Consider the following 25,913-nt stretch of genomic DNA (forward strand, 5'->3'; position numbering starts at 1 on the left):
TACTTCTCTCTAGACTGAAAGGGGAATTAGGCATTATGGGGTACTTAGCTGATTCGATGACTTACTTTAGCACAGGAGGTTTAACGTTCTTCATTGCTTTATAAACATTTACTTTAATTTCTGTGAGATTTTGTGAACTATCCTATGGTAATGGACTAAATTTTAAAATTATATAAACCATGCCTCTGGTTATAGAACACATGGTGGATTCTGCAGTGTACCAGTGTATTTATTTATAGTCAACTTTATTATTTATTCGTATGTATGTACTTTAAAATTTCTGACTCAATCTTTCATTGGAAATATTATAGAATGTAAATTAGTATTTAGCATCAGCCTGACTTAATGAGACAAATTTGCTAGAAAAGGGTGAACCTCCTTTAATAAACTTTAAGGTCAAGAATAAATTTTTATATTATTTTCCCTACTTCATAACTGTGTTGAACTACAGCAATCAAGCTCTTACAGTTAAAAGTACTGATATTTCAGGGCAAATCATAAAGAGAAGCATTTCCTGGGGCACCCAGTGGCACAGTGGTTGAGTTCGCGTGCTCCACTTTAGTGGCCAAGGGTTTGCGGATTTGGATCCTGGGCGAGAACATACACACTGCTTGTTAGGCCAAGCTGTTGTGGCATCCCACATACAAAACAGAGGAAGACTGGCACAGATGTTAGCTCAGGGACAACCTTCCTCACCAAAGAAAAACAGAGAGAGAAAAGCATTTCCTTCGGAGAACTTTTCTCCCCTTGCTACTACTGTTACTGTGCTGAAGGAATGGTAATTATGCTTTTGGTAGCATAAACCATGCTACCAAGGGTCGAGCATGAAAAAGCATAAAAAAGTTATTCTACATAGGGCTTTTAAACTGTAGTTTTTAATGTTATAACCCTACATATTAGTGTTAGTGTGTAAATGAACATTTCCCTATTTTCAAAATATCTTAATCAAGATAATGAAGGTAATAATATTCCTGTAAGTGAAACTTATTAAATACCATGGGAATATGCTTATGACGGTGTTAAATTAAAATAAAAGCAAGATTCAAGACTAAATATGTAATATATTCCATTTTTTTAAATCTTCTGAAGTGAACATGTCTATTACTTTTTAAGCAAACTTTTGTGAAGTATGACATGCATTCAGAAAAGCGCACAATCATAAGTGTAGAGTTTGAAGAATTCTCCTAAAATGAACACACCTGTACTATAACCAGTGCCCAAATTAAAAAAGGAACATGGCCAGCAACTTCTCAGGCTCCCTTTCAGTCACTGCATCCTGCCTCCTCCAAATAGTCACTATCTGGACTTCTAACACTGTTGATGAGTTTTGACTGTTTTTGGAATTGATACACTATGTACTCTCTTGAGTCTGACTTCTTTTGCTCAACAGTGTTTGTGAGATTCATCTCTGTTTTTGTAGTTTTTGTTTATTCCTATTGCTGTGTACTATTTGATTGTGTGAATAAATCATAATTTATCCATTCTATGTTTATGAGCACTTTAGTCATTTCCACTTTGGGCTTATAACATTTATTACTTTTATACTTAAAAATGGATTTAAAAACCAGAAATACCAACCAAATCTAGTTCTCAAATGAACAATCTTTAAATTGGCAAATGATTTACTATGCTAATTACTCCATAAGTTTTCTACTTTCTTATGTTTTTTTTTTTTCTTTCCAGTTCTGATTTATTAGGAACCTGCAGATTTGGGGATGTCTAAGTATGTTATTGATTATGCCTAACCTATTTTTCTTCAAACATAAGTACTTTGATTTATCTAGTTCAGAGATTTTCATTCCCTCATAATGGTCAGTGTCATTTCACAATAGAGGCAGCCAGCTCACTCTCCTTTTTCCAACTTCAGAGACACTTAAAAACCTGTTTAAAAACATTCTGAAAAACTTCCCAGAGGTCACATATTGGGCGACTCCTACTGTCTGCAATAAAGAAATCAAAAGCTCATATAAAAAGCCTCAGAGCCACAAAACTCCTTGCACCTTAGTCATTAATGTAATATTGGACAGAGTTTATGAAGCAAGGTAATGCCTTAGAACTATTTTTGCTTATCTTAACATAAGTGAGTATAATCACCTTCACTCCTATCATCACTTCCCACTGTCTGAGTTGCTTTCCTGTGTGATTCTGATGCAAGAAATGAGTAAATGGATGAAAAACTGAGAATTACAGTATGGATATTAAGGAGACAGCTTGGGAGAGTTAAGTGATAAAGCGTAAAGAAATGCAAAGTAAAGTCTGCCTATGTATACCCTTTCCTGGAGACTGTCCACAGTAGGACCCTGAGCAAATTATTAAAATGTGATTTAAGCATACTAAAAAAGGACTTCTCAAAGATATCTCTTTACAGAAAAAAACGAATTCTCTTTTACCTTTATTCTACAGTCTTGTAAGACATCACACTGTTCTCCAATTGTTTGTTAACATGTCTGTCTCTTCCTCCAGACTGAGCTCCTTTGGGGGGGGGGGGTTTGTAAATTAAATTTTATATCTAGCACCTAGCACTTAAGTGATCAATAAAATGTTTGATGAATGAGAGACTGAATTAATTCAATGAATAATTTTTTGAATAGAAAAAAATTTGTGGGGAGAGGAAAAAAACATTTCACATGTTACGTATTATTGTTCTGAATTCAACTGTTGACCCTTCCCCAAGTCTGCAATCTTGACTGGTGGAAACAACATCCTCACGAGATCCTGAAAGAGGAGGAACAGTTCCGCACTTGTAAACAGGCGTTTGTCAGTACAGATGCACTCATTTGCACAGGTCTAGTTCTACCTCTGACTAAAGATTAACCAACTGCAATTAATTTAAATTTGGAGACCACCTGCCTGAAAGTGCACTTAAATTGCAACTGACCTTTGTGAACTGAGTATAACTGTGGTTGTAGCAAATAAAAAACTGAATGATACTATAGATACACACTGGGAAGGGTTAGGTCAGCACATTTGATCAGTGTGAGTTGTTCATCCTCTGGACATCCTGTATTAAACTTCTGTTGGCTATTAAAATTTAGGACAGGTTAATGACATTATTTTAGAGTTCAGCAGCTCTCACCACAGCAGATCCAATACAACCTTTTTTTGTCTTTATCATTTTGTTATATATTGTTTACTGTATGTGGCTTTAAAAATAACATAGTAAAACATTCTTAAGAATTTTGATCACAATAATTATCACAAAACCAACACATTCCTGTTATCATGTAACTAAAAATGAACTTAAATTCCATCTTAATAGCATTGACTACTATCAAAATTAATAGTCATGGAAGAAAATGGGTATAGGAAGAATAAGTCACTGAAATTTAAAAAATTAAAACTACGGATATCAAAAATTTTCTTAAACCGATAAATTTTGTTTACTGTCATGTTAAGCATTTAAATTACCTTTATAAAACATTTTTCACAATCTTTATTTGAGTAGTTGTTGCTGTATATTTGATTAATATTTAAACAAGATATTGATATTCTCATTTTGATTACTAAAACATTTTCTTTCATTCTTTTCAATTCTGTGTTTAACGTTTGCAGAGCCTTAGGCAAAAGTGATAAACTGACATTAGAATATGGAGGAGGAGGAAAAACATCTCACGAACAGCAGCCAGCAGCAACTAATGGTTTTCAGCTGTTGCTGATCTAATTGATCATGGTGCTATAACAGAAAGCAGTTCTGTGTGATTCATACGTTGTTTTATTGGAACACATTCTACTCGCTTGTAATTTTTAAACCTTACTAACTCTGGGTTTCCCTTTCCTTAAAAGGTAAATTCTAAAAATGTACTTCTTTTAAAGCTAATAATTAACAGCAAAAAAAAAAACCAAACTGGCAGCCAGCTAGGTTTCAACAAAAGTTAATCTTTTGTTAGACACAGGGAAATAATATTCTTTGATTAAAATAAAATACTCAGCTAGGCGAAAATTTGTTCTACAACTGTTAAATGCCTTCAGTTGAGTTGTAAATATCCTAGCATAGTAAAAGATGAGTGCCTTTCACTTATAATTAAGCTATTGGGTCCAGATTTTGCGTTTAGATGCTATCATTACACCATCACACATAGGTTGAAAATGACATTTTCTGAATTATTAAGGTATAACTTCCAGTGAAATGTATTTAGCTGTCAAAGATCTGCAAGCAGTCCACTAGTTGAGATATGATGTTACTTTGCATGATTACTAGTGAAGTTTTAGCTATACATGTGTACACACTTATAAAGGGATTCACTATTTCACTAAAGACTGTAAAGCACTGCATATTAATTACTAAGATGATCTCCTGTATGAATACTATCCCTAAACTGTATTCATTGGTGTTTATCATCAATAAAATTTTATTCACATTAGAAAAATATGCAACTTTTCCATGTTTTCAGCATTTTTGTTTTATTTTTTTCATTCATCACAGAACTATGAACATTTACGAAGAAAAACACCATAATTTATTATATTGTGGAAAAATCAATTCATTCCTGAAAATTTCTGATTCAACCTGCTTTCTGAAGGAGAAAATTAAGTTACATATGAACCCAGTCAGACACTGTGGGTACTAAAGCACTGTAATCAGAGACCCCTCTCCCTTCAAGTGGTACCATTCTCTGATGGCCAATTAGTACTATAGTTCCCCCTTATCCACGGGGGATATGTTGACCCCCAGTGGATGCCTGAAACCACAGATAGGACTGAACCCTATATATACCATGTTTTTTCCTGTATGTACGTATTTATGATAAAGTTTAATTTATAAATTAGGCACAGTAAGACATTAACAACAATAACCAATAATAAAAGAAAACAATTATAACAATACACTGTAATAAAAGTTACGGCAGATCTTAGCAATCTCCACATACGATTTTCTTTCTTTCCTAATTAAGCTGAGAACTTTCACCTTTTCACTTAAAAGAAGCACTTTACTGCTTCTCTTTGGCATACACGAATTGCCAGCATCACTACTCTTGTGCTTTGGGGTCATTATTAAGTAAAAATAAAGCTTACTTGAACATAAGGACTGCAATACCACAACAGTTGACAGCTGATCTGATAACTAAGCTGTCTACTAAGTGACTAACAGGAGGATAGATACGCTGGATAGAAAGACGATTCACGTCCCAGGTGGGAGGAAGTGGAGGGCGCCAGATTTCATCATGCTACTCAGAATGGCCTGCAATTTAAAGCTTATAAATTGTTTATTTCTGGAATATTCCATTTAATATTTTCAGACCATGGTTGACCACAGGTAACTAAAATGGTGGAAAGCAGAACTGTGGATAAGGGAGGACTACTGTACTTAGAATAATACAGTAGCTTCTTAAATGTTATCCAGTGCCCTTTTCTTTTTTAGTCATGCTATTCCCATCTCTCCACACCACCCCTCCCCCCACCCCTACTCTCCCTCCTGCCATTAGGACTATTCTTAATTCTGCCATAAATCTAAAATTTATTGCTAGAGATGCCACCTAGAACTGGATAGCTTAACTTTGAGTTTGAAAGATTTTCTTTTTTAAGTCCAAAGCTTATAAGGCAGGCTTTCAAATGGTGAAAAGGTTTTTTGAGAACTTCCAAAGCTGAGTTTTTACATGAGAAAAAACAAATTTGGAGGACTAATTATATTATAATCATAGTGAGAATAATAATTCCAGATACCCCGCAAAGGAAATTCCATCCCTTTCAGGTCTAGGAGGGCTGAGGTATGGAGAGAGATTCAAAGTGGATAAGCCTAGGGTGAGAACGATGCCTGGGTCCTGAGGAGGGATTAAGTTCCCTTCATTCTCTCTGGCTTTCACACTAGAGGTGGAACAAGACAGAACCCTCAGAAAAACTAAGGGAGAATCCCTAATCTTTCAGGCTGGTGCTTGGCTTCCTTGCGAGAAGAGGCTGCAAAAACCAGAAGCCTTTCAGAAAGTGCTGTCTGGAACAAAGTGCTGCATTCATCATGGCACAGTAGTAACGGAAAGAGGAATGAAGTATGAGAGGGCGTTCCCCAGCAAATGGGCCAGGGGGCAGTTTTTACAGGGCTCCACACACTCCAGGGTAGTGGAGAGAAAGCAACCAAGTTTCGAGGTCCCCTTTAGAATTTGGAAGTGCTGAGGGGATGTGTAGGACTGAAATTCACTCAGCTTCAAGAGTGAGAAGGCGGCAGCTGAGTGCAGATTGCTAATGAACAGAGAACTGTACACCTCTGCAACTCCTGGCACAGCTTTCCTACTGACCAAGTGGATATAGTGAGGACAAGGCATGAGGCTCAGAAGTCAAGCCCATGAAACACCTCACTGGAAGGACAGCAAGCAGGTCTATGCCTCCCCCTGCGCTCAAATGCTAACTTGATTAAGAAGGGAGAGGAGAATCAGAGAGAGGAGGAGAAATTTTTATAGATTGAATAATTAGTCAAAACAAAGTACTTTAAATGAGCAGATACTGAGAGATCTTTTTAAAAGATAAAGTTGAGTATTTTATACTATGATTTGGAATGGCAGCCTGTAACTACAAAGAGATCACTTAGAAAATAAAGTTACCTTTCTTTGCATACCCTAGATTGGGACTGGCCAATTTATACCCTCTATGATAGAAAACATCAAATAATAATACTGTCACAATCACCATACAAATTAAAATTCCTGATCAATAAAACCTGCACTGCATGACTAACACTGACTCCTCCTTTTTCTACACCATTAACCTTAAAAGATGAAAAATATCATGTTACCATTCATGTCTATTTACTGACCATATAAAGCAGTGTATGAAGTATGTACATATCCTCTGTAACTACATAAAGAAAATTTTAGCTCTCATGTAAATCATCTAAGATTTTCTGATTTTTATTGTTAGATATTATACCATCTCTTAAAGGTTTTTATTTTACATATGAAGCTGTTAAGTTCTGAGCAAGAAAGGTAGTCTCAGGACCATCCTCAGGACCAGGGGAAGACACTGAATAGAAACTAGGAAAAGCGTCAAGAAATAGGGTGGCATTTACCCAGTGTAATCAGATGATCAAGAGTGTGAACCAGACAGGCACCTACGGAGCAAGAAAGAGTCACTGGTAACAAAGAAATCTTGGTTGTGAAGTAGACCAATATTTCACGCTCATTCAAAAATGAACCCCAGAGTTGCACAGACTAAACCTGCAGTTGGGCCCTGTGAGGTAAGTGAAAGAGGTCAGGACTGAGGCTTCACCTTGCTGTCAGCCTATCGTGGTATATCCTGATACTAACTGCAGACAAATTCCTCACTTTCATGTTCCCTGAAAACACTTCTCCAGAATTTACTTTTGTTGATTATTTCATTTCTTCCTATACCCAAGTATATTCCTTGACTTCACCTCCTCATCTTTCTTTTAAATAGCGCCAAAAGGTTTTCTTCTCCTTCTCATCAGTACCCTTTACTTTGTAAAATTTTTGTATGAGACTATTCTCCTCTTTCAGAAAACCTCATGTAAACTCCAAACGGCTTTGGGAACCAGCCATTGGTGGAAAAACAAACATTAAATCTCTGCTGCCAATCAGGACAGGCTAAGTTATGCTGGATAACAAACAGCATCAAAATTTCAGTTATTTAACACAACAAAAGTTTATTTCTCACTACACATATACACTGTGTACCTGGGTGATTCTTCCAGGCTACTGACACAATGTTGGTAGTTTAGTAATCCAGGCTGCTTTGATTATATAGTACCATGATTGCCATGGCAGGGAAGACAAGAGTGGAGGGTCTCAAACTGGCAATTAAATGCTTTCACCTGGCCCAAATCCCACTGGCCAGAAATTGTCTCTTGGTCTTGCTCAAGTGCAAGGAGGAGGGAAGTATAATCCTTCCATGGGCCACAAGGAATAGGGAACCAGAATGGACAAATACTAAGTCATCAGCACACCCTGTGTGGGCAATGAAAAGTTTGTGTGTAGACTTACTGTAATGATTTTTCTTACCGTACGTGTTTTCTTACCTGTTGTCTGATCACTTACTTAATTCCTTTTTCTAACAGCTATCATTTACTGAGTCCTGAGAATGTCAGTGCCTGGAGAAGTGTGTGTGTGTGTATGTGTGTATTTACACATACACATAAATGAGATTGCAAACATATCCACAGAAAATATTTAAGTATTTGATTCCTTTTCAATTCCCAATAGTATCTAGTATAATAGGCAGATTTATATCTGTCTTAATTGTATATGTAGAATTATATTCCAAAGAGGATTTGAGGAGTCCGGTAGCATAGCCTTTCTGATACAGCCGTTAATTTCACACGAGAGCTCTCAATCAGCAGGTACTATTTTTAGAAAACAAATATGTTGAATGAAGAGATACTAAAAAGAACTAGAAAAACCACAGGTATATCTTTAGGGAGTTACTTGACTCCAGCTTTTTTTTTTATTTGACTGACTCTTAATGATTCCTAAACATTTATCATCTACATTTAGGTAGAAATTTCCGATCTGAAATTATTTCATCTTCAAAAACAGAAGGAAATCTATTTTTAAAAGAGGAAGAAAACTGATATAGGACCACCTGAAAAAAATATTTATATACTCCAGGTAGCCTTTTGTTGTTCTGTCAGTAGTTAATTTTGAATTAAAATTTGAATTAAATTTTGAGTTTGAAATTGAGAATTAAAATTTTTTTATAGAAAGGTCTGTTAAAATGCCCATACAGTATACAATAGTGTAGCTACTCTGCCTTGTTGAAATGTCTCAGAACAAAATAAATATAGTAAAGTAAGCTTTTAAAAAATAGTTTTGTGTATGATGGTTCATAAAATTCATTAAGCCCTGCAAAAAAATCAGTTTAGAAACATCTAATACATTTGTCACAATAAAATAGTCTATAAATCTCTTTAAAAGAAGTGGTGAAAATGAGTTTCAAATAGTTCCATCAAAGATATCCATATGTACCTTTGCAAAAAACTGAATAGTTGAGACTTTTATTTTAGGACTTTTTTTAGGATTTGAGTCTGTCGGAATCAAATTGATATACTTGTTCTATAACTAAAAATTACAAAGTAATTTATTAAACTACATGGTTAAAAGCAATCATGCTTTCTATTTTGCTTATATCTATCTCTTTTATTTAAAAAGTAGCTGTCAGAATATCACAAGAGAACTGAAAATAGGTCTTTAAATAACTACTTGTTTCTAAGGAAAGCAAAAAAAGTACATCATATGCTTTAAATTATGTGCCACAAACAAACATGGACTGAGTGCTTGCTTATGTCAAGGCATGGTCACCTATTTATTATTATACATGGTATCTCATTTAACCCTACTCTAACCCTATAAGAACTGAGGCTCAGATATATTCAATAAATTGCCAAAGGGCACTAAGTATTAGAAGCAAAATTCGAACCTTCATGTATGTTCTTTTCACATATACTCTGCTATTTCTGAGATTTGGGGTGGGTGTGGGAGTGTCAGGGACAAGGGGATTGACCATGAATGAGCCATGATCTGATCTCATCCTACATTCAGCCCTCTTTTCTTTTCTTTTTTTTTAAAAGACTGGCCCTGAGATATATCTGTTGCCAATCTTTTTTTTTCTTCTTCTTCTCCTCAAAGCCCCCCAGTACATAGTTGTACATTCTAGTTGTAGGTCCTTCTAGTTGTGCTATATGGGATGCCACCTCAGCATGGCCTGATGAGTGGTGCCATGTCTGCACCCAGGATCCAAACCAGTGAAACCCTGGGCTGCTGCAGCAGAGTGCATGAACTTAACCACTCTGCCACGCAGCCAGCCCCTCAGCCCTCTTTTCAACTACTCAACATCATGAGCCTTACATTTCTTTCAGAGTTCTTTCTTTGCTACTTTTCATAGACCCTGGACAAACTACTACTTTTTCTGTCTTTGCTCATGTTCCTTGCACTTTCAGGACTGTGGTGTTGCTAAGGGTAGTAGCAGAGTTCTGGTCCCACCAGCTCTAGTGTAGCATCTGCTTTGAGAAACATAGTTCTGGCAGGTTTTTCTAGTGTGGAGTAGTAAAGATAGGTTTGTACCAGGCAGTGGGTCCTGGAGAGATCACCTAGGTTTCTCAGGCCTGAGTCAGATAAGAACGGGCTGGTGTTAGCTTACTGTGCAAGTTTCTTTTCTAAACAAAGCACTATCTACTTGTTCCTTCTGTTGGAACTAAATGAAAAGTAACTTCTGAGAAACTTCTCATGACCTCTATAACTGGTATCTGTGGACTTTGGAAACTGCTTTGATGGCAGCATCTTTGAAATGGACCTTGATCTACAAAATAAACATTTGTAGTATGTTAAAAACCAATACTTAAGATACAAAACTTGTCTTTTTTTCCTTTCTCTTGGACATTGCAAAATGATACATTTTTATCTTTGTGTAATTCTTAGCTGAGCACTAAGATTTTTTTGTTTTTAATATAATTAAGCATTTAAATTATTTAAAAAATACCTGCATCTTGCGGACACTTTGAAAATGTGAGATTCTACTGTACTTAGAAGAGGAAAATTTATGAAACATAGATAATACAATTAAACATGAACTAGCTTTCTAAACTCAATGTAGGAACAAATCCCTGAATCCTTAGGAATATGGAGAAGACCTCTGAACTGCCACAGAACCAGCCATGTCACTGGGATCCAGGACTATCCTCAGTGTTAAGGTTACTAGTTTCACGTGCTTGTTTAACTGGTTTTCCTTGTCAATCTTAAGTTCTTCCTGCAGATGAGAAGAGGTATCCCCAACTGGAAAGGCCCCACAGTAATGAATTCTTGGAAAGTTCAACCAAAGCATATGAACAGCAGTGGAAGGCATCATTATTATAGCATAGAATGATAAGTAATGTTCCAAACTACGACCCTTGGTCATCCAAAAAAGTTTAACAAGCACGTTTAGTTCACGCTGTACAGTAAGAAAAAGAGAGTGCTATAATTTAGAAAAATTTGTTAAAAAAACTGTCAATGTTAAAAAAAAAAATAAAACGCCTGAGTCCTTCCTCCCCACCTCCTTCCTTCCTTTATGTGACAAAGATTAATTGCATTTCTACTGTATGCCAAACCTGTACTGAATGCTATGGATATAAAGATGAATGAAACATCTTCTTTGTCCTCAAAGAGTTTACTATGTTATCGTTCAAACAGACATGTAAGCAAATAATTCGAATACAATATAGTATTTCATTGGTTGTGTTCTAAATACTACTAGGGAGCAAGGAAGAAAGAATAACGAAACCTTCCTGAGGGGCTATGGGGGAGACCAGCAGGACCAGCTTTAGAATCCTGCTGGGTTTTCCAGTCAATACTTCATTTTCCGGTGGTGTCAGATAAATGAGGTGCAACCGTATTTGGAAAAATTACTAGTTTGGATTTACCATGGTTATTCTGGGTTTTCAGGCTCTTTTGAATGAACAGTAGTCTTTGTTAGACAAAAAAACCCAAAAGTTATTTCAGGCCGAAGATGGGCCAACTTGTAAATTCTATATAAAGCAATTTGAACTCCTCAGAAGAAATTTCTTTTCATAAGTTCAAGATATTGTTGAATATTCTTTATATAGCCAAAGAACCACTTCATATAAAATCATCTATTTGAGTGTTACGTGAGAATACAGAGTACCATTCATACTACTTAATGTAACTTAAAAATTTTAACAATTTTTATATAAACTTTATTTCAATTAAGAAAATGCGTAATATAACTGAAACAGTGTTCTAATTAGTAGAATAGTGAAAATTAGGAGTGTAGGATAGTTTGTTTTATTGGGATAATTATTTTGTATGCTTCATAGCACATTAGATTTTTTTTACTGCATATTTGACTTTTACAGTGTGATAACATTTTTCTAAAAAATATTAAGGTGCTTCATTAGTCTTTCTAAGGGTCTCTCTTAGCCCTTTGAAAGTCAAGTCACTCTGAAGAACTTATTCTGTCATCATTCTTGTTGGTTTTCCATTTACCAGTGGCTTGGAACATAATCCTAGCAGTTCTTCATTATCACTTTAATTAATTTCATGAAATCTTTTGAATGATTTCATTTCACTTTATAAGTGAATTTGCCTTGTATTTTCTGAGTAACCAATGTCTTTGATAGGATAGGCATACATATAGACACTGGTATTAAACAGAGAAATAACATTTGAGTTACGACTAATTTTGTAAGTGGTCATTTGATTAATAGTTTCATTTTGTGATGGCTTTTGTTTCCTTATTACTAATTTTTTAATTGTAGGAACTGGTATGAATTAATATTTCGTAACAGAATAGAACATTTCATTTAATCTCTTTTAATTATTTATATCACTATGTATGGAAATCACTTTATAAAAATTACAATGCTAGGGGCTGGCCTGAAGGCACAGTGGTTAAGTTCACATGCTCTGCTTAGGCAGCCTGGGGTTTGCAGGTTCAGATGCTGGGTGGTGACCTAGCATTGCTCATCAAGCCACACAGTGGTGGCATCCCACATAAAAATAGACGATTGGCACAGATGTTAGCTCAGTGACAATCTTCCTCAAGGAAAAAGGAAGAGTGGCAACAGATGTTAGCTCAAGGCCAATCTTCCTCACCACCCCAAAAAAAAAATTAATCATCCTAGCATAGAAACCAACTAGATTATGAAATGATAAAGATGATGATGACGGTGATGGCTGTCTTTTGTGAAGCTCCCATTCTGTACCAGTTGCCCCACTAGGCAGTTTATATAGTAATCTTTCTCACAACCTAGCAAGGATGGTGCTAAACATCCTGATTTCATATATAAGGAAATTGAAGAAATACGTACAGGTGATGAGCATCTTAGGAGTTAAAGACAGGCCATTCTAATTCTCAAGTTTGTGCTCTTTGCGCTACATTATGCCTTTCTTTGGTGTAATGAAGCATTCATGGGGCCAGCCCCATGACCAAGTGATTAAGTTCACACCGTCCACTTCAGCAGCCTGGGTTTCATTGGTTTGGATCCTGGGCGTGGACCTATGCACCACTCATCAAGCCATGCTGCGGTGGCACCCTACAGAGAAGAACTAGAATGACTTGCAACTAGGATATACAACTATGTACTGGGGCTTTGGGGAGGAAAAAAAAAAAAGGAGGAAGACTGGCAACACATGTTAGCTCAGGACCAATCTTCCTCACTAAAAATAAAACAGCATTAATTTCTCATATGAGAGTTTTTTCATAAATTAAATGTCTTTTAGGCACATATAAAATTCATAAAAATTTATCCCACAGTTGTAGGAATACATTTCTAGGTTTATATACATTGGCTATTAAGAATCATGTAAAAATTATGATTCTTCCTCCAGTTTGTTACTGAGAGATTTTCCACTAATACATACCCCTGCTTCAGCAGATTCGAGTCAAAATCGAATAGAAGACGTGAAATTAATGAGATTGGATTTTAAAACAAATCTCATAAAATATAGTAACGTTTAAAAAATTGCTGGATGTCATGAAGTACATCCAATTTTAATAGCTTATTATTTTCAGAGGGAGAAAGGTACACCATTTCCCAAAGTCTATTTAATGGAAACTTGTGATTGCCGCTGCAGTTATTTTACAATGTCTATTTTTCTATAACCCATTACCCTAAAATACCAGGATCAGCTTGATATACGCATGAGTTGAATGGAGGAAATACAGATATTTTACAGTCTTTTATAACTGTGGAATCTGAAATTTCAGATACTAGTCTTGATTCAGCCTACGGCAAATTTTCAGTTGTCTGAAACTTTTATTTCTCATTCAAAGAGCAGCTTTGATGATGGCCTTTGGTCAAAGATGCTGTTTGTATAGTTAAAAAAAAAAAAATCTCTTCAACATCAAACAGTCTATGAGGAAGGAGTCTAAAATTAGCCCGTTACTCAGGCACACAGAACTTTGTGGTCCCAGGAATAATGGCGTTCCAGGAAAAGTGCCTCTGAAAATGAGTAAAACTTCAGAAGTTATGGCTTTATTGCCTTGGGTGTTTTTAGCTTTTGTCCTCTAGCATGTATAATAATGATAGATTTCTTATGTACAGCCATAAGGTGTCACTGAGATGTCTTTCAGGCTTAGATTTTTTGGTTTCTTATATTCTCTCCTAAGAAAAAATCATGAAATTACACTCTTTAAAGGCGCCAGTTTCTTGCAAATCATTGTCCTACAGACATATCATCATATTTCGGGTACATCATGCCCCCAGGGACTTGCTCTATTATTATTTCTCACTCAGCATGTCTCAAAACTATCAAACCTGCTGACACATTAAGTATACTTTTTGGATATGCTTTTAGTTATATGGGAATTTCCATATTGAAGCCAGCCATCCAGCCACCTCGTCTGGTTTTCTGCTTTGAACACAGTTCTGTCTTCCATTAGAGGTAGGCATTAATGTCTCTTGAGCTGCCTACTTGGGCAATAATGTACAGAAGGGGAGAAATTTCATTTTGATTGCATCCAGTGATCTTTTTATGTCCCAAAGCATGAAGACTGATCTTTTGTATTCTAGTCTAGTAAGTGTAATTGCTGATATATTCATATTTATATAGTTCCCTAATCTCTAAGCCAATCTTCTACACTGGGAGTTTTAGATATATTTTAGGTCAATTTTACAAAATCTTAAAAAAAAATTCTCCTCATTTTGCAACAGGTTTACTTCCAGAACACAAGTGTCATGAAAATCACCACTAAATTTAAGCCAAAATGGGAAAGGAAAAGACTCATATCAACACATCTTCACTGGACACATAGATTTGGGCAAGTCTACCACTACTGGCCATCTGATCTACAAATCTGGTGGGATCAACAAAAGAACCATCGAAAAATTTGAAAGGAGGCTGCTGAGATGGGAAAGGGCTCCTTCAATATGCCCAGGTGTTAGATAAATTGAAAGCTGAACGTGATTGTGGTATCACCATTGATAGCTCCCTGTGGAAATTCAAGACCAGCAAGTATTATGTGACCATCATTGATGCCCAAGGACATAGAGACTATCAAAACATGATTACAGGCATATCTCAGGCTGACTGTGCTGTCCTGATTGCTGCTGCTGGTGTTGGTGAATTCGATGCAGGTATCTCCAAGAATGGGCAGACTCCTGGGCACGTCCTTCTGGCTTACACGCTGGGTATGAAAGAACTAATTGTTAGAGGTAACAAAATGGATTCCACTGAGCCACACTACAGCCAGAAAAGATCCGAGGAAGTCAGCACCTACATTAAGAAAACAGGCTACAATCCTGGCATGGTAGCATTTGTGCCAATTTCTGGTTGGAATGGTGACAATATGCTGGAGCTAAGTACTAACATGCTTTGGTTCAAGGGTTGGAAAGTCACCCGTAAAGATGGCAATGCCAGTGGAACCATGTTGCTTGAAGCTCTGGATTGCATCTTACCACCAACATATCCATTTGATAAGCCCTTGCATCTGCCCTTTCAGGACATCTACAAAATTGGTGGTATTAGTATTGTCCTCGTGGAGACTGGTGTTCTCAAATCTGGCATGGTGGTCACCTTGGCTCCAGTCAACGTTACAAGTGAAATAAAGTCTGTTGAAATGCACTATGAAGTGTTGAATGAAGCTCTTCCTGGGGACATTGTGGGTTTCCATTTCAAGAACATCTCTGTCAAATATGTTCGTCACGGCAATGTGGTTGATAACAGCAAAAATGATCCACCAATGGAAACAGCTGGCTTCACAGTTCAGGTGATTATCCTGAGCCATCTAGGCCAAATTAGTGCTGGCTACACACCTACGCTGGATTGTCACAGAGCTGACACTGCTTGCAAGTTTGCTGAGCTAAAGGAGAAGACTGATCGCTGTTCTGGGAAGAAGCTGGAAGATGGCCCCAAATTCTTGAAATATGGTCACGCTGCCACAGTTGATATAGTTCCTGGCAAGTTTATGTGTGTTGAGTGCCTCTCTAAGATCCTCATCTGGGTCATTTTGCTGTTGGTGACATGTGACAGACAGTTGTTGTAGGCGTCATCAAAGCAGTGGGCAAGAAGGCTGCTGGAGTTTGCAAGGTCACCAAGTCTGCCCAGAAAGCTCAGTAGGCTAAATGAATATTATCCCTAATACCTGCCACCCCAGTCTTAAACAGCGGTGGAAGAACCGTCTCAGCATTGTGTGTCTCAACTGGCCATTTCAGTTTAATAGCAAAAGACTTGTTAACGATAACAGTGGATCATAAAACCTTCAGAAGGAAAGGAGAGTGTTTTGTGGACCATTTGCTTTCTGTGCATGTGTTCTGCAGCTTTAAGTTACTAGTTTTTTAAAGTAGTATTTTTTTAATAGAAACAATTTGACCAAAAATCTGTCACAGAATTTTGAGGCCCATTAAAACAAAGTTTAGTGAGAAAAAAAAACTTCTCTCAAATCTCTCAGATATTTTATATTTGTTGCCTCTTTAGATACTAATATCCTCATGTGGGAAATGGAAAAGGTAAGCTCTGTCCATAGTTAATCACTCTTTTAGAGGCATGAAAATTTCTCAAATGCTAAATCAACTCAGTCACCAGAACATTTCTGCTCTATTCCATGTTTTGTTCCCCCCCCTTTTTTTTTTTTTTTTTTACACCAAAGGCAGGGGGTTTTTTGGTTATATTGTTTTGTTTCTCTGGTCCAAATGACTCTGCTTCTTTTAATTTTTTTCTCTTAATCTCTCTATATTCTTCATCAAACTTTGTCTTTTCTCAGCTCTGTATTACTTTTCTACCAGATTTCCTTTTCTCTCTGTCCTAAGTTTGTCCCTGTCTTGAATCATCACCTAAACTTCTGCTGTGGCTCTCTAGTAAGGCATTGTTCAACAGGAGTTCAGTGGGCACCTTTCCCTACTACCTAGCAGCTTAGAGTCAAAACATAAAATGTTGAAATGGATTAACTATAGATAACAATGGCAATTTAGAAAACTAAAGAAACACTGACTAAATTTAAAACAAAATTAACCCCATTATAGTAAAGGGAATCTAGGACGGGAACACCCTGGTATTTTATATATAGCCTTTCTATATATTCTAGGAAATAGGATAGAATTAAATTCATGATAATTAAAACCTTTCTAAATGAATTTTACTTTATTTTCATAGGAATGGTATGAAAGGAAGAATGGATAGGTATGTTCTGTGAAATGGTGAGAAAAGCGGGAACTGTGAGAACAGCATTTTAATATTTAAGGACCTGGGTTGTAGAAGGAGGAAATCATAAGCCCCACCAGTGGTGGAGGTGGAACTACTGGATTCATGTGAATATAAGGGGAAAGGATGTGTTGAGCTCTGGAAATGGGGAGAAAAGGAGATGAAGACAATCAAAGAACACCTGAGTCAAAGATACCAGGAGGAAGATGAATAGGCAAACGAAAACTGTTCTTGAGTTTAGCTTTCTTATAAGAAGGGAAAGGGTGGAAGTGAAAGAAAAGAAAAATAAATGAGGCTGTTGCTTATAAAATTTAAAGTTTTTTAAAGATGAACAAGTGAGTAAATTAGAGTGTGAGTGACTACCATTTTTAATACGTAATGAAATCTACGAGGAGTTGTGAACATATTTCTCTTTTTTATTTTTTTGAGGAAGATTAGCCCCGAGCTAACATCCGCCACCAATCCTCCCTTTTTTTGCTGAGGAAGACTGGCCCTGAGCTAACATCCATGCCCACCTTCCTCTATTATTATTATTATTTTTAGTATGTGGGACCCCTGCCACAGCATGGCTTGATAAGCAGTGCGTAGGTCCTCGCCTGGGATCTGAACCAGTGAACTCTAGGCCACCAAAGCAGAGTGCCTGAACCTAACTGCTATGCCACCAGGCCGGCCCCAAACATATTCCTAACGGATGTTTTTTGAGTTGTTAAATACCTATACCCTACATACAGCATTATGGATATTTTACATTTTTCACTCAATGTCACTGATTGTTTCTTTATATATATATATATACTCTCAAAGTAGCAAGTTTTCTACCAAGGCAACCATGTCACTGTTAATTATTTACTTATCCATAAAATAAGAGCTGCTTTTCACTTAACAGGGTATGAGGGAATAAGGCCAAAAGCAGAAGAGAACTGTTCTGGAAATATATTGGAGAGAGGTGAAGGCAGAGGGAAGCATTCCAATAAGCCTGTAATTTTGAAACAGATGTGGTAGTTTATACAGAATTGGAGGTGGACTGAGAATAATTAGAGAATCAAAACTTCTGAATAATAACAGACATGGTTTCGAGAGGCATGAGGGAACTTTCTCAGGTGGTAATAACGTTCAGTACTTGGATATAATTGCTGATTACATGGGTTTATTCTCACCTTAAAAGTCATTGAGCTGTATAATGAATAATTAAAATATTTATACTTTTTGCTGTATGTAAAATATATCTTAATTTTTTAAAGACAGGACAAAACTCGCTTGAATTCTAATGGATGCTTTAGACTAAGATATTGTCTTAATTTTATAATTTCTACTGGATATACACCTAGTACCATCTTTGATATTAGTTTTAAAATGTTCTTTAAAGTGATACCCTAGGAAGAAAAACTTGCCAATGTATTTCATTTATAACTGCCATGAGCTGAAATTTCCCAACACTAACCTCTATTTCAGATTCCTGCTGTTGCTTCTGCACTATTAGTTGGTATCAGCAGGGGGTTAACAGCACTCAATTTAACCTTGCTATTTGTACCCTGTTTTGAAATTTTTTTCTTTTTTCCTCATTTAACTTCCTTACATAGATTTCCCATTTTAAAGATCGTGCGTGCACCATGGGGTCTGTACACTGAAATACTGTAGTGCAGAGAAGCACACAATAAAAGCACATTTAAAGATAATGCGAAGCTACAAGACCTCTCTTTTTTTCTGGGAGCACAGAGGCATTGCTGTGAAAAATCATTGGAACAAGAGAAAAATTGAATAAGCCTACTCATGCTGTTATTTTTGAGAAGATTATAGACCTGTTTAAAATATGTAAGAATTATATAGGTATGGATTAATTATAGGTTATATGTCCAGATAGAGGGGTATCTTTGTGACTGTTCTACCTGCATCTAGTCAGGGACGTAGGTATCTCATCAGAAACACTCCCCCCCTCCCCCACACTAAAGTTATAAAATCTATTATGGCCTGGGACCACATCCACTACTACTCTCCCAATCCCTCCTCCCCTCCCACCTGACCCTCCCAGCCTTCTTGAACCTTTTATCCTGTAAATGATTAGCCCTTCCTGTTCAAAACACAGTCTTTAGCAGCAGGATAGAGAAAAATGGGTGAACTGAAGAGGGGTGCCTAAACCTCAGATCTGCCCACAACCCCCATCCCCAGTCCCCACTACGGAATCCTGGTGGACTTACAGCCTCACTTCTCTTATGAATGGTCTTTGTTTTAGTCTCTGTGTGGGTACTGAGTACACCACCAGATTCGTGGAAATGGAAACGAAAGAGGGCTCGCTCAAATTCTGGCAGTCCTGTAAGAAGAGGAATAATGAGACACCCTCCTGTGGAGTTTAAACAGGAAGAAGAGCCCAGCTTCCCTATTCCTCAACCTCCAACTCTCTTCATTTCTGACCACCGCTTTGCACAACTCCAGCACACTCTTCTCTTAGTCTGGAGCCTGACATTTCACTAGTTTCATCTTCATGTGCTGGACATCCTGGTAGGTGCTGGAGACACCACAGTGAAACCAACCAGAAAACCACCTCCTGTGACTCGGAGCTGAGGGAGATCTCACTGTAGGCAGCAGGGAGGAGACAGGCATCCCTGCTATATGAAGCAGGAATTCTGAAAGCATTTTTCCAGAGATGCACTGCTTTGGTGATTAGGGAATATAATAACCCAGGAATTGTACTAAAATAATAGTCTACTATTATTCTAGGGTGATAAAAATCCTTGTTTATATACCTGTTGTCCTGACATATTTATTTTTAATGACAGCATTCCCTTTCACTCCCCAAAAGTATGGATGGTAAATTACGTGGTCACTCCAGTCATAACAAAAACAGAATTCTCAGGGAGGGTGGGGATTAACAAAAACCCAAAATGTAAACATATGACATTAAGTATTTCAAAGTGAATGTAGTAGCAGTGATGTTTAAAAATATTATAAATGCAAATGTTCATTAAATGTTCTTCAAAACAAAACAAAAAATTATTTGGAAAGAGGATTGTCATTACTATGAAATAATTCCTATATGATGCCTATAGTACCACCCATACAATTAATGTGGAATAACCACCTAATATTTAAAACAGGAAGTCAAATTTAATGGCATAAAATATTTCTAACAGAATACTTGAACATTTTAATTAAGAATTTTTCAGCTTTAATAATAAAATTGAATGTTTAAATTTTTCTTGTTCTCAGCCTTTACAATGAAAGGTAACCAATCATGGGCCTTCATTTTGAACGTTATTTTTAACTTATGTTAAATGTAGAAAACAAATAATGTTTAGAAATAGAGGTAGTGATTTTAGGATTTGACAAATGTTTTATATTTATCTTTTTTTTACCTTTTAAAAGACCTATTGCCTCCTACAAATTATTCTGCACTTTTAAATATACAGGCTTGAAGCTGAATTAGTAAAACATGCTTTCGTAAGAAAATAGTTTATTTTCTGATTTAATACTAATCAATCATTGCAAATGTGCTATAAAATCCTACTTGAGAGATACTGACTCCAATTATTAAAGTTAGTGGCCTCCAGTTGCCTCATCTTGCCTTAGTCTAGGACACTGAACATACAGAACCCATAATTTAATTATCACTTGTTAATATTAGCTCTAAGTTCATTTCTCTCATTCCAGGATGAAACTTCAGTGATGAGCCATAATCTTCCTATTCAAAACACCAGCCTGCTAACTACATCCACAGTATACAGATTACAGATCTGCTGGGACTTTCAAGATGGAACTTGCTGCCTCTTGTCTTTAGGGAGTTGCTAAATAAAATTATTATTTTTGTCCATTTATCATTCTAATTTTTAAAATCACTAGATTACATGAAAACTCTATTTTCTTCCTTTAATATATTTACGTACCTTAAAAACCATTCAAGAAATGAGTTATTTTACAATAATAACAGGCAAAAATAAAAAGAAATCTACACTCTTATTCCTATTTGGACATCATAAGATGCAAGAAAACATCAGAGACTGTGGTGAAGTAAGAGGGTTAGCATATCATAAAATCCCATTGATATGCACTGGAGAAATGTGCAGTTCTATTTATAGGAATGTATTAGAAACACTGTCCCCTGTACCCTCCTGATACATGTACCATTCTAATTTTATCAGTTCACCCATGGGAATCAAATTCTGGGAAATTAATTTGTGCTAACCAAACTCAGAAGAGATCGATTTATAAACTAGTAAATCACTTTTTAATTTACCATGGGAACGCTACCTGATCCAAGAACCAGAAAAATTCATCCAACGTTTTTGAGTTCCCATTACTTTCAGTGCAGGCACTACAAAGAACACAAAGGTGAAAAACAGTCCCTATTCTCAATGAGTTCATAATCTAGTAAAATGGCTTAGACAACAATACATAAAACACAAGTCAGACTACAATGAATGAATGAGGGATATGTGGTGGTTAAATGTACTGAGGCGGTCCCTTTCTTTCTGGTAGGTAGACTCTTATAGGTAAAAAACCCAATGATACTTCAGATGGATTTTTAGTGGATGCATTTTAAGGCGTATTTCTCTCAAGCCATTACTGATTAATAAATTGTCCCTTTTCTCAGAATGTTTCTGTATAAAGAATCAAGACCAGTTGTCTATAATTAGAATATCTTTCTCTTGCATACGTTCTAGACACTCTATAAAAATTTAAAAACTATTAACATGTCCAGATCCATGAAAAGCATATTCTTACTGTGATTGTTATTACAACATCAATCTCTTTAATTCTGCACTCTAGAATCACAGCTAATTTGTAGGTTGATTCTAAAGATAGTGCATTAGACAAAAATGTGTCCCAGTGCCCTTAAAAATTCCATAAATAGCCCATAAATTAGAGTATACGTGCATTGTGTAAAACAATATTCAGTAATACAAATGTGTAATGTTTAGTAAAACATGATATAATAAAGAATACACAATCTAAACATAATTTTAAAGGAATATTGCTATAAAGGAATTTATATAAATGAAATATATGTATCATGTATGTCCTCTGTCATAATACTGTTTGTAGATTTCTTCCATTGAACAGATTTTAGATAGGCCACTACTTAACAATACGTATTGAGATACTTGTCTTTCAAATCACAAGATAGATTGTGCTGCTTTTGAGGAGCTTTCCTATAGCCAGCTTATTCAGACATTTTATGTGGATTCTTACTAACTTCAGTCTCAGGCATCTCTCCTAGATTTGGATGTTAGTCATGCTTTTCTCTAATTACTACATTCACCCAAACCTACCCCACAAGTGGCTGGCACTGAGCCCATGTTCTGTCTCTGACCGTGGACAGCTAACTAGCCTACAAGGAAATCAGACCCCTGACCTTGATGTTATTTGCACTGTACTCAATCAGCTGAGCCTCAGTACCCATATACCTGGCAGGACAAAACAGTGTCATTTAGCAGGCACACTGCAGAAGGAATAGTTGTGTATATACCTTTCAGCCTGCATCTAAAGTGCATTACTATGTTACTTTGTTCACTATAATAGTAATTGTAGTAATTGTTAATGATAGTGTTGATGGTACTAATTGTTGCCTGATTATTTTCACAATGAGATCACTACTATTTCTACCTTTCGGAGACCAGAGTTTAAAGGATCTGCAAAAGGCTTCATCTGAAAGCAAGCGGCAGAGCCAGGACAATGATTTCCCCCATCTACTAGATCAGTCAGTGGTCCATTTATGTATTAGATTATAGCCATTAAGCAGAATATTGAAAGGACTTGGTGAAACATGGTTTTTATAATCTGTCATTGAAAGCGCGTAGAGCTCAGGCTCTAGAATTCCACAGTTGTATGTGAATTTCACCTGTTACACTTACTGGCTGGGTGACCTTTAGCAAGTTACTTTAAACTTTTCAAGCCTCAGTTCCTTATCTCCCTTAGGATTTTTGAGACAATTAGATGAAATAACGGATAAAGTGCTAGCACAGTACCTGGTATATGATTAGGGCTCAATAAACATTATTTGTTTTTTTAAAAACATTCTTCTTTTAATTTTTTTCGAAATATTATTTGCTTTTTAATCTTCATAATGATATGTGGAATTTCAAGTTTCAACAACTTGTACACATCTCTTATATGTGTACCTGTATAAGATAAAAACCCGTAATTTTTCTCCCTAAAAAAAAAACTAGATATGTAACTATATATATGCTAATAAGAACACACATAATCATCACCTTTCTCAACACCTACTTTTTTGGTGTCTTAAAGTTAATTATTCCTCCCATGATATTTTCTTAATCTTCTATAATGTGAGGTATATGACTACAGCTGAGAAGTATTAAAAGCAGAACAGGAAACCACACGAGTTTCTTAAAATAAGAATACAAAGTGAGCTCAGACACATGATGTTTATATACCTATCTAAAAAGGAAATACAGTCAGTAAGCAGAATATACTCAAAGCTAACCACAAATAAGGAGCAAAAAAATACCACAGTTTACTTTAAAATTACACACACCTTACTTTCACTAGTGTATATAGGAATTTCATTGTAAAATGCTTCTTTTTTCTTTTTTTCTTAATAATTTCAAAGCTATGTGTGTCCCATCTGAATAATTCTACTGTGGTATTGATTATACTCTAAAAGACATACATAACACCACAGCTGAATAAGAGGCGCTATTTTGTCCTTCCAAACCTTAATAGCATATATGCTGGGTAACCAAATCCTATCTTCTGCAGGAACCAGCAAGTCAAACTCCTGTTTCTCAGAGGTTGGTATGTGAGCTGTTGGTGGCAAAATGTTTGTAGGTAATGCTCAACTTTTTTTTTAATTAACGTATAATAAATTTCAAGATCATCTTCTATTAACTTACAAGTGAATTGGCTTTTGTTTTTGAATTGATAAAGTTTCCCTTTGAAATGCACTTAAGTCTAAAAAAATTGTGCTGATTAAAAAATTCCATAAAAAAAATTAGTATGGAGATATGGCAAAAAGTACAAAAGTTAGACTCAACTGGCTGAAGTTGTGGAGACTGAACTAAACAGAGGTGGATAACTGATGACATTTTAACTTAAAATACTATTTGTTTGAGAGACCTAAATTTTACTTAAGAGAAAAATAACATTAACACCAATCTTATTTCACAAATCTCTGACTCGCTTTAACTATTACATTTTTAGTAGAAGTGATTTGCTAATGTTTGTGCAAACTCTATGTGTGGTCCATATACTGCTCAGACACCAAAGTGTTTTCTTTAAAATTAGCACTGCTATGCATTTATACATATCTTTGGGAAAGGCATTCCCTTTCAAAAGTGTATTGATACTGATTGTCTTGTTTTGGAATGAATATCTGCAGATCAGTAAAGCACTGGAAATTTAAAAATAAATAATTGTAAAGTACCCTGACCTTCATCCTCCGTAGCTGCATTTTCACATTTCTGGTTTGCTGCTCAACTGTTTGAGTGCTTATGCACCTCCTGTCAATGATTTTGATCGACGGGGGGGGGGGGTCCTCAGTCCATACAAATGGTGTAGATACCATTCTTTTATTACCTTTGAGTATGCTTTCCCTTGATTCAGAATTGGATTTGCTAGCGATATTCTGTATTTCAGTGGCATTGTGACTTCTTTTTCTTTTTATGAACAATCATGGGATTTTAGAAACCATATACAAAATAAATTAATTGGATAAGTGAATGCCAGATTCTAAGCACTAAGGTGGCTAGATCAAGTTTTGAAATATAACTAGTTTACAAGTTTGGAACTGTTTGAACTCAACTGTATTTTCATTTTCAATAATCGTGTTCTGTGACTCATTGTAAAAGTCCACAGTGTTGTCACTGATGTTTTGGTGGTGTTAAGTGAACGGAGCCTTCAGGCTTCCTGCTCTCCTAACTGGAAAGGGCACTTTATTTACTACTTCTTTTCTAACAAAGACTTTTAAATCATCTCCTTATAAATCTGCTTGCTGATTTCTTTTGTTTTTATTTTCCCACATTAAAAACAGTCTGAAGATTGTATTTTCAGCATACTTTCATAGGTTTGGGGTAAGGTTAAGGTGGAGATTAGCACTGAATTCAAATCAGATGGTCAGATATGATTTCTTTCTAGGTAAATGTGGGAAGAAATGTAGAAATATATTCTATTAGCAAAATGAGAAAAGCTATCCAAAATCCCAATAAATCTATAGATTTCACTGTCCATGAACAGAAAACATTATTAGTTTGTGCAAATATCTGAGAGGAAGATAGGCTATGGGTATTTTTTCAAGTATAGGATCAGATTTGTTTAGGAAAAATTCTCTAGGGTGATGTGTGTGTGTGTCAGTCATTCTTTCAGAGCCCTGCATTGCTCTGCAGGACCTTTCTGCCAGTATCCTGGCTGCCCAAAATTCTAGTAAATAGAGCATCTCTTGTCCTCCTGAATTATACTAATATCAATCAGGAAGGGAAAACTTATTTATTAAAAGAAACCGCATAACATCTTACGAGTATCATTTAGAAGTACCTGTTGATACTTTTTTCTATCAATGAGAATTCAGTTCACAGCCAATTTATTCTCTTTAGGAGCACAATTTCACAAAGTCCTGTTTCATCTATGTGATTTACTTTTAGAGGAAAATAAAGTTTTCTTTGGCTTGGTGTTGGTTATGTTAACATTGTTTTAGATGCCAGTTTCCTATTGTTTTAGGCCACTGTGACTTGGAGAGTGAAGGAAGATACAGACTGAGAAGGGAGGGGGAATAGCTGCTGCTTAACCACAGGTGATCTTATAAGAAAGATTATGTTGGCAGGTCTCATGGTCCCAGGATCCTTCCCCTTCTTCCTACTCCTTTCCCATCCTGAGGATAACCTACTCTAACAT

At 36.1% G+C, this 25,913-nt stretch overlaps 1 protein-coding gene and 1 pseudogene across 3 annotated transcripts in view; one reads left to right on the top strand and one right to left on the bottom strand.

Annotated features, from left to right (window-relative positions):
- UBE2E2 (ubiquitin conjugating enzyme E2 E2) overlaps positions 1-25,913 on the bottom strand; it is a 335,999-nt gene that overhangs the window by 204,526 nt on the left and 105,560 nt on the right. The window lies entirely within an intron of this gene.
- LOC106823888 (elongation factor 1-alpha 1 pseudogene) lies at positions 14,492-16,132 on the top strand (annotated as a pseudogene).

Source organism: Equus asinus, chromosome 21, assembly GCF_041296235.1.
Source record: "Equus asinus isolate D_3611 breed Donkey chromosome 21, EquAss-T2T_v2, whole genome shotgun sequence".
Taxonomy (NCBI): domain Eukaryota; kingdom Metazoa; phylum Chordata; class Mammalia; order Perissodactyla; family Equidae; genus Equus; species Equus asinus.